This window comes from Ictidomys tridecemlineatus, unplaced genomic scaffold (genome assembly GCF_052094955.1).
Source record: "Ictidomys tridecemlineatus isolate mIctTri1 unplaced genomic scaffold, mIctTri1.hap1 Scaffold_418, whole genome shotgun sequence".
Classification (NCBI taxonomy): Eukaryota; Metazoa; Chordata; class Mammalia; order Rodentia; family Sciuridae; genus Ictidomys; species Ictidomys tridecemlineatus.
Window position 1 is genome coordinate 245,007 of NW_027522707.1, and position 10,915 is coordinate 255,921.

Sequence of the window (10,915 nt, forward strand, 5' to 3'; positions counted from 1 at the left end):
GCCAGCCAGACTCCAGCACAAAAGCAGAATGATATTTTCAGAATGCCATGTTATGTTTGTAGATAGATAGATAGATAGATAGATAGATGATATACAAATATGAGAATGGTCTGGCAGTATATTTTTTTAAATAATAACATCTCAGGAGTGTGGAGGTACTAGAAGATAAAGAGGACTGTAGCTACATGTGCAATGGTTTAACTTCTAAAGAGTTTTTAAAAGGTTTACTGACAAAAATTTCAAATGGTTTCAGTAAGTTTTGAGGTGTAACTTAGTAAAATGAGTTTAGAGGTGACAAGGAATCATGTGCAGTTCAATAGAACCAGGTATAATATGCATACACATGAATCCATGAATAAGAGGAAAGAGGAAAATTAAATAAAAATCAGAAGAACTGAGGAGAGATTAGGAATATGGAGGTGTGTAGGAACAGCTGGATAAGAAAGCATGAAGTGGGCAGAAAAAGAGGAAGAAAAGGCCTCCCAGCTTGTAAACTGATCCATCCCTCCTGGGTAGTACAACTGTATAAATAACAGAGTGGATGGCTTAGTGGGAATCTACTTTTGAAACTCTGTTGACACAGACAACAGAAAGTGCCATGAGGGTGGCAAACTGAACCCAGTAAGCCCAATTAACCCCTTTGCCTTGGTATTATAAAGTAGCTATCTATCTTACAGTGCCTCTGTTGATCTACATTGATATGTTTTAGGACCAAATGCAATGATAAATCATTGTTTCATGTATTGATGAATTCTCCCAATTTCACAAAGCACACATCCATTTTATTGTGTGTTCTGAATACCTTCTTTTCTACTCACATCTGGTTTTAAGAAACACTTTGAAAGGAAAGAAGATATCACTAAGCAACCCACATCCTTTATTATACTACAAATTGAGTGTTATTTCAAGTTGTTTTTTTCTTGCTCCTCAAGATAGCGTGTTAAACATAGAAATTGTCATTCTCCTACTAGGTGTACAAATATTTGCAAAAAAACATGTTTTGCAGAGTTGAAATATGTGAAAGCCTCCTTTTTATGAAGTACAGTAAATACAAAAGCTTGTAATTGTCCAGTTAAAAAGGAAGTCAATTCCCGTAAATGCTTATTCATCAATTCTACCACTGACTCTTCTTCAGTATCCACCATGCAAAGGTGTCAACATCATCCCACCATCAACTGAAGTACCATGTCAAATTTTCTCCTGGCCATATTATTTATCATTGGAACCTATTAATAATTACTTTCCTAAATGCTAGTCAAACAATGGGAATTTAACAACAGGTTCTTTTGAGGAGGGCAATTAAGGAATAATACACTGTGTTTCTTATCCCAACAAAGATCAACAGCACTCTGAAAAGATTGAAAAACAATGAATGTTTTCCTGCTCTGCTTTTTCTCTGTGCTTCCCACTGAGTAACAAAATGCAAAAGAGCTGGAGAATCCTGTTTTCCTCATGAAAGGGATGCTCTGCTGACTTCTGTAGGCACATCAAAATTGGAGAAGGAGAAGAGATGAATTGCAATTTCAGCCTTTCTCTTAATATTAAAGATCTCTGATTTCTCTTATTTTCATTATAACACCAGAACAACCATTGCAAAAGCAACCAGTCAACACAATCAGCATCAGTAAAGAGGCAAAGGGCCAATGATGAGCAAGAGAAGAATGAAGCAGATACAACCCCACATATGCTCTCTTGAATCAGTTGGGAGCTTCTTGATGTTTTATAAAGGTAGGCAGAAAATGGAGTGGACATTCCCCACACTACTGGACCCCTACTCTTTTGCAATAGTCTCATGATCACAAAAAGCAGAATACTCATACTTAAATACCAGGCAACATTTAAGGCTTTATCTTAGCAATTTAAAGAAATTACCAAACTTTATAAAGGAAAAGAAAAAACATTCCAAGTAAACACTGTGTAGCTAAAAGCTACATTCTACATTTTCTAATTAATATACAAAGCTTAATTTCTAGAAAGGAATCATTGCCATATTATTTTCTAGAAAACTGTAGATATATATAGAAACAAAACTATGAATTAAGTTAAAGATCCTGAAAAAAAATCCCAAAGTAAAAAAACCAAAGCAAAAATATATGTGGCTCCAAGTGTCTTTTGAATTCTTTAACTACAGGAGTCAATTTTGAACTGAATACCAGAGTAGGAGACTAAATTACATGTGCCTAGTAGCCTATCTTCAATTAGTATAATTTTTTTCTCCATTAAACAAAATCATCCTAATATGCCCAATAGAATATTTATATTAGAGGCTTATATTCTGTTATCTTAAATGCCATTAAGATAATTACATCATTCTCAATCTCCACTTTCTATCTGGATAATGAGGATTTATAATAGGCCATCTGTCTCTTTAGGAAAGTAATAGACCATTTGTCTCTTTAGGAATGATGATAAAATTTTCTAATACAAAAATTCTTTGAAAAATCTCAAGAAAACTAGAATTTTTTTTCAAATCAACATGGGGGAAAAATCCATTCCCAAGATACTTTTTACATTCTCTATATCACACAAAACATTATATAATATTTACCTGCAAAAAGGTTATTTACTTTTTTGTTTGTGTGCCAGGAAGTGAACCCAGAGGCACGTTACCACTGATAAATATTGCCAGCATTTTTTTTTTATTGAAGACAGGGTCTTGCTAAGTTGCTGAGACTGTCATTGAACATGCAATTTTCTTGGTTGAGCCTCCGAAGTTGCTGACATTACACTAGTACACTACCATACTAGGTGTTTATTTTTTAATATAAATGGGAATATCTATATTCTATATAAAGATATTTACTTGATTATATTATTTAGATAAGCATAAATAATTTCTCTCTAAAATTCTTCTAAATTACTTCCATCTTTTTTTATTTCTCAACAACTAGATATATATGAACAATATATTTTCCTTAATTAACTTTCTAATAAATAATATAATATTCAAGAAGTAGTAAAGAGTTCCCTAGCCACCTGCCACCCTAAAGTATATCTTCACCCAAAGAGGAAATTTGAACAGGAACAATATGTAAATTGCAAAAGGTTTCTTCTTATTTCTTGAGGCAAGATTTTGTGGTACTGATGGACTCATTTTTTTAAGTTGGCTTTTTCACTGTTGTGACCAAAAGACCTGACAAGAACAATTAGAGGATGAAAAATTTATTTGGGGGCTCACAATTTAAGAGGTCTCAGTCCATTGAAGCTTGACTCCATTTCTTGAGTGTAGAGATGAGGTTGAACACAATGACATGAGAGTGTTGTGGAGGGAAATTGCTCAAGATATCACACCAGGAATAGGGGAGTTTAAGAGGAGGGAGAGGAGGAGAGGGAGAGAAAGAGAAAGAGAAAGAGAGAGAGAGAGAGAGAGAGAGAGAGAGAGAGAGAGAGAGAGAGAGAGATGGTGCCAGCTGGTGCTTATTTCACTAGGACAAAATATAAACATCAAAGACATGCCCCAAGGACCCACCTTCTCCAGCCATATCATACCTGCCTATAGTTACCACCCAAGTTCATTCCTATCAGGGAATCAGTGTACTGATTAGGTCAAACCTTGTCACCCAATCATTTCATCTCTAAACTTTCTTGCATTCTCTCTCAATTAGCTTTTTGGGGACTCCAAACATCTAAACCATAATACTGACAAATTAAATCTATAGAATTTAGAAACCCTCTCCTTTCAGTAAATTGGGAATGTCAACAAGTGAAAAGATCAGTTCACAACTTGTTATGACTGAGGAGGATCAGCAACATCTCCCATTGGAAGTGCATTTTGAAAAACTGGGCAATGCTAGGACATAGCACAAGCAAGCCTAGTGTTTATAACTGCACACAGCATTCTACCAATTGATTATATTTTGTCTTATAATACTTCCAAATTATTTCCAATCTGTAAAGAGTAGGAATTGTATGATTCTTCAATATTTTTTCTTTCATAAAACCTAGCCCCAAGTTGGGGACTAATGAAATGGGTGAAGGGATAGAAGGAGGCAGAGGAATATGTGGAAAGGAATTTAAAAGACTGTACAACTATACACAAAACTACCACTGAAAAAAAGCCTCTATAACACCCAGGTATCCAAAGATTACTTCAGGAAACCACTGTTTATTCAGAGACTCTACAGGTTGAACAAGCAATATTTTAGAAACATCTAAGACTATAAAAATGCACATGTTGGAAATAGAAACTCTGGTTAAATATTGTTATTGAGAGGTAAACATAGTAGTAGTCACTCAGCATATTGACAGTTAATTACTGCTAGAAGTTTTTGTTAATACATATAAAGTTCCATAAATTTTGAGGGCTCTACCCTAATCTATTTTTTTTTGTGTTTAATTCTTGTTATTTTTAGACTACTATTTTGCAGACTATAAAGTATGTATAGCATTATAGCAGAAATACCTATACTTGGATCTCATCTATCTAAAGTAAAAAATAATGGACAGAAAGCAAATTTATGTTAGAACTCTAATAAAGGAAATATCCTCATTTGCTTTGTTTTTTTTTTTTTTTCACCATAGCTTTACTGATGAAGCCTTCTGCAAGTCAGGCTAAAATGGATAAAAGGATTTTTATGCCTTCAACTCCCTTCACTGTTTCTGATAATAATCAAAGCTTTCTGTTCCAGTGAGCACAAAGCTCATTGTTCTTATTATGAACACTACAGAGAGTATGTTTATTTGATATAAATTTATACATCTGAGGAATCCCTTCTGTAGCATTAGCTATAAATTTTGTGCTAAATATGCTAGTTTTTAATAGTAGTAAACAAAAAGACACAAAAAATCTAGATATCAAATTATAATATATTTTCTAATAATATTCCATTGAGAAATACACAAAGGCACTTCAGAGACTTAAGCACATTTAGTGCCTGCATTTTGATATCTAAACTATTTGCTAATAAAAAAAACAGACATCCTTAGAAAAATGACTGACTCAAGGGCAAGGGAAATGGAAATACAGGATTAATACATAATATTATATAGTAAGAAAAAAAAATAAAATAAAAATATCCTGAAAATAATATGAATAAGACAAAGAAGACAGGAATCAAGGTAAATAAATTTCCAATGGCCAAATGTAGTATGGTATGAGCAACAAAATAATGATAGAAATAGAGTAAAATCCACTGAGTAAAATAAAACTTTATGTTGTTTCAATGTTCTCATTTAACTCTTAAGAATATGTTTATTTCTTTCTTGATTTCTTCTATCATTTCATCATTCAAATAGTGTATTATTTAGTCTCCATTTGTTACCATAGTTTGTATTTTTTATTTTATCATTGATTTTTAATTTCATTCCATTGTGGCTGGTTAGATTGCAAGGTATAATCTATTTTTTTTTTCAATTTACTAATAGTTTCTTTCTGGCATAAGATTTGCTGCATCTTAGAGAAGAAGACCATGTGCTGCTGAGGAGAAAGTATATTTGCTTATTGATGGATGAAATACTCTATATATCTATGTTAAGTATAAATTATTAATTATATTATTTAGTTTTATAGTTTCCTTATTTTGTTTTTTTTTTTTTTGGTTTTTTTTTGGAAGATAAGACATGTCCAGTAGTGGGAGAGGTTTGTTAAAATCACCCCGTATTATTGTATTGTGGTCTGTTTGTCTCTTGAAATTGAGAAGGGTTTGTTTGATGTACATAGATGCTCCATTGTTTGGGGCATAAATATTTATAAGTGTTATGTCCTGCTTATATATACTTCCCTTAAGAAGTATAAAATGTCCTTCTTGTCTCATCTAATTAACTTTGGTATGAAGTCTACTTTATCTGAGACGAGAATGGAAACCCCTGCTTTTTTTGTAATCCATATGAGTGATAAGTTTTATCCCATTCTTTCACCTTAAGCCTATGGATCTTTGTCCATGAGGTGAGTCTCTTGAGGACAGCATATTGTTGGGTTTTACTTTTAGTCCCATCTGCCAATCTATGTCTTTTCATTGATGAGTTTAGGCCATTAACATTCAAAGTTATTATTGAGATATGATTTGTGATCCCTGTAATTTTATTTATTTTTTGGTTTTGATTTGTTTTAGTTTCTCCTTTTGGTTCCTTTAGTGTAGATCCTCCCTTTGTTGGTTTTTATTTTTTTTCACTTCATTCTCATGGAATAGTTTTTCAAGGATGCTCTGTTGTGTATGCTGTGTAGTTTTGAATTCTTTGTATTTTTGTTTATCATGGAAGGTTTCCGTTTATATCCAAAGAACTTAAAATTAAAATACTACAATATTTTACCACAGTATTTACCACATCAATGTTTATAGCAGCTCAATTCACAATAGCTAATCTATGAAACCAACTTAGGTGTCTGTCCTTCAATAGATTAATGGATAAAGAAATGTGATATATATCACTGAGTGTGTATATATACAAAATCAGTGGAATATCACTCAGCTTTAAAGAAGAGTGAAATTATGTAATTTGCCAGTAAATGGATGGAATTGGAGAATATCATGCTAGATGAAACAATCCAATCTTAAAAAAATATCAAAGGCTGAATGTTTTTCACTAATATGTAGATGCTAGTTCACAATAAGGTGGGGGGCACTAGAGAATAATAGTGTTACCTTAGATTAGGTAGAGGGAAATATTTGGAGGGAAGGAGGTGGGATGTGGGGGATAGGAATGATAGTAGAATTAAACAGACATAATTACTTTATGTATATATGTGACTGCATAACCGATATGATTCTACAACATGTACACTCAGGAAAATGAGAAATTACATCACATCTATGTATGATATATTAAAGTGCATAAATGCATTCTACTGTCATGTATAATTAAAACAAATTTAAAAATTAATTTAAAAACAAAATTTATGTCTATCCTGATATAAATAAATGAATAAAGAGTTAAAAAAAAAACACCTCATTCATCACAGAATTCCAAGGAAAAAATAGAATAGTGAAAAGAGAAACATCACCGTTTGGCAAATATTATGCCAATAATGATTGTAGGCAAAAATCATTACTAGATGCTAAAATTACTGGGTAAAAATATTATAAGTAATAGGATATTTGCATAGTCTGAAAGTACTGTCATATATGAAAAAAACACACTCCAAATATTAACTCTAGGGTAGAGAAAAGACAGAAAATTTAAAAGTGGCAGATATTTAATCAAGTGATCAAAGCAAATATCATCTGTGATGAGACATCTTCTTTAAGAGCACATCACTTCCATGGTGTTTATGGAGAACATGCATAGTCTGAATTTAGTCATAAAGAGTTTCTTTTTTTTTTTTTTTTGAGACAAGCCTTGCTATGTTGCACAGGCTGGCCTCCTACTTCTAGACTCAAGCAATCTTCCTGTCTCAGTTTCAAGAATAGTTGGAATTATTAGTGTGGCCACTAAGCTCAGCTCATGAAGAACTTTTAGTCAAACTCAAATTGAGGGACCTTCTAAAATATAGCTATTCAATGCTCTTTTTAAAAAGGACCAAGGTCAAGAAAGACAAAAATTAAGATAGTGTCTCCTAGTGGAGAAAATTAATGTGATAACACAACTTAATGTGTGATTCTGGAATAGGAAAAGGAAGCTAATGGGACAGTTGACAAAAATTGAATAATATGTATACATAAGTCAATACTATTTTATCAGTGTTAATTTCCTGGTTTTCATCAATTCACTAAGGTTATGAAAGACATTTGGGAAAGCTGGGTGAAAAATATACCAGTATCCTATTCTTTGTGCTAGTTTTAAAGTCTGAAATTATTACAAAATGAAAAAGTTTAAGTGAAAATGAGCTAGAAATGTATTTTTTTAAGTCTAACATTTGAAGTTAGGAATCATATATCTCCTCAGCCTTTCCTTTGTATGCTAAATATGTTTCACTTTGGACAAGATTCCCAGAACCCGTACTATATTTGCAACTCCATTATTTAAAACTCTTTTGTCAGTAGCCCTTCTAATGTATGTTACCAGGAATGTCTATAATATGCTGATACAGAATTATTTAAATGTAATTTATGAAATTTAATTTAAATTTTAATCAAATTTGATGTCTTATTTTTTTAAAATAAAAGAGCTGAAAGTTTATTAGTGAAAATTACAGTTAAACTTTAAAAACAGATTAAAGCATACAGTTGAATTAATTCAACATGAATTCAAATTAAACTTGAGGATTTCTTTTTACTGAGGTCAAACTATATTTTCTCATCTTATCCTATGCAATTGATTGGTTTAAGCCAACTGTAAAATTACATTTTCCCTTCAATATTCCCATCCTTTCAATTTTAACTTATATTTTACACTGGTTTAGCAATGTTAGACTAGTCTGATTATTCTGATTATATCTGACTATGATGAATATATTTTTTGTTTTCAATTGACAAAAAGAAAAAGTATATATTTGTGTCCTACAATATGACATTTTGATACATGTACACAGTGTGAGATGATGAAGTCAGGCTAACTGGCATATCTGTCATCTTAAATATTTTTTGTTGTTGTTCTGGGAACATTCAAAATTATTTTTACTACTTATTTAAAATATTCAGTTAATCTTTGCCAATTATAAATATGCTGCTGTACTTGTAAAACTTAAGAAGTTTTTCTACCTACACTCTGTTAGCCATCATCTCTTCATAACCCCTTCGCAGGCTCTGGACTTAACAGCCTAGGGAAAGCGACCTCACAAACTTGGGTCCCTGGAGGCTCAGGGCCCACCCTAGCGACCAACGTGGGGCCCTGGAGAAGGGAATCTCTGCCTGGAGGGGCAGACGGAGGCGTAGCACCTGGCGGTTTCCTGGGCAACCAGCGCCGCCTCAACTCCGTCTCCGCCCCTAGCGCCTCGCCGCGGCGCCCCCCTCGACGCAGAGGCACCAACAAGCGCCCTAGATTCTTTCCAGAAAGCATTCGGCCTTTCTCACCTCTCAGTGCGTGGTGCATGCCACCAATGCCGCTGTACAGCTCAAGGACCCGCAAGGGCTCCATTCCTCCAGCCGCCACCTCCAACGCCGCAGCCTGGGAGCTAGGCCTGCCGGTCCCTCCACTCCTGCTCCCGCAGCCCCCACTGCTCCTTCTGCCTCTGATTCCGCGGTTTTTCGGTTCCCTCGACTCTGTCGCTGGGCTCAGGACTTTACTGGGCAGCGCAGGGCCTGGGGACTTGACAGAGGTGGTGGTGGGGGGGGGGGGAACAAAGCACGGAAAACTATGAGGCTTCCAAGTGAATAGCAGCCATTCCAGAGCCTGATTAACGTTCATTCTTCACTGATTGTTTGCTGTGGCCTTGAGTGGGAAAGAAACCCGGAGCTTAGTAGAGGAGTGAAAAACTGCTTTGCCTTCGAAGTGAATCCAGAAAAAATTGTTTTTCAGGCGGGCTACGTTTCTGCCCCTTGGAAGTCTGAAGTGTCCAAACATTCCTTCTACTAATCTTGAGCAGGACCACCTCCTCAGTGGTGTGTGGCTGCAGCTGCCTGCTGGGATGATGCAGATAAATCAGACCAGCCTATTCTCTAGAGAAACTTCCAGAATTAGAAGCAGAACACTGAGTGAGTGACAATAACTCCAGCGATGCTTATTGTCATCATTAATAGTGTTAATTATATTTCAGCTTGGGAAATAAGCCCACATAGGATACATTGTTCTTAATAGTTCTCTGCATTATGAGCTTCCAGGAACTAGGGACTTGACTCTCCAGGATGGTCCTTGTGATCAAGTGGTTAGAGGTTCGATTATAAACTAAGTAGCCAGGAAAGAGGAAGAGGAAATATTCTCATGGTGAAGAGAATGTCCTTCTATTTGTTCTCAATACTGCCACAGGTTAACCTTTGTTAAGATCAATTTAGAGGTGCTGCTTGTAGAGAAAATGATTTGTTAGAAACTTAGCATGCCTGCTAATGTAATGGTAACAAAAATTTTACTACTATATCTGAATTATAGAACTGACTGACTGATCCATTTTGATGTGATCTATTTTTAATTGCAAGTGTATGTTAGTCTTTAAATATTTTGTTTTTATTGGTCACTTATTTCAGATAAGAAGAGTTTCTATGATAGAAAGATACCAGAAAACTGAATTTTAGCCTTGGCATTGCCAGTAACTGTGAGTTTGAGATAAGTGGTGTTGTCTCATCTGTAAAATAAATGGGAAGGAAGGAAGGAAGAGATGAGTGCTGACAGTGTTGCAGTTCCAAGATTCCATGGTTGGTTTAGTATTTGAAAAAATAAGTTCTTTTTTGGCCCCATCATAAGTATCTGTTCCAATTAAATATCTAGAAAGATTTTTTATCTGCCTTAAACAAATATAGTTTTAAACAAACTCATAAAACTATACATATATACACAAATATATACACAACATACATGTAATGCATAAAACAAACTCATGATATTTATTATATGATATTAACACCATAAACAATTATCCGCACATAAAGTATAAAGGGGGCTTGATAGTCCCAGAGATTTATATACAGTCAACAGCCAATTTAATAAATAAACCTCGAATTTGTTCAGCATTAGCACTATAAATAAAAACATACAATGGAGAGCCTTCCCTTGTAGGAGGGACCAGTACATACATATGTGGCACAGTTGATGAAAAATACCAACCTCCTAAAAGAAAGGGGGCTAAACCACCATTCCTGCACAGGCTAGTATTTAAGTATTCAATCAGATACTTGAGAGTCTTTACAATGTAGCCTGGAACTTATTTTTCTTATTTTGATTTCTCCCTTTCTTGAACTCTGTTGTAAACTAAGTTGATCAGCATTCCCTAGACATACCTGTCACTTCTCTGCCTCTTTCCTTGCTGATATTCGTTACCTTACCTAGAAATCTCCTAATCGTCTTTAATGCCTACACTTCAAGTGAAGCCTTCCTTTTAGATTCCCAGGCTAGACACCTTAGCTCATTTCAGTTTTCTCAATCTCCCCCCTTTGCTGAAAACACAGAT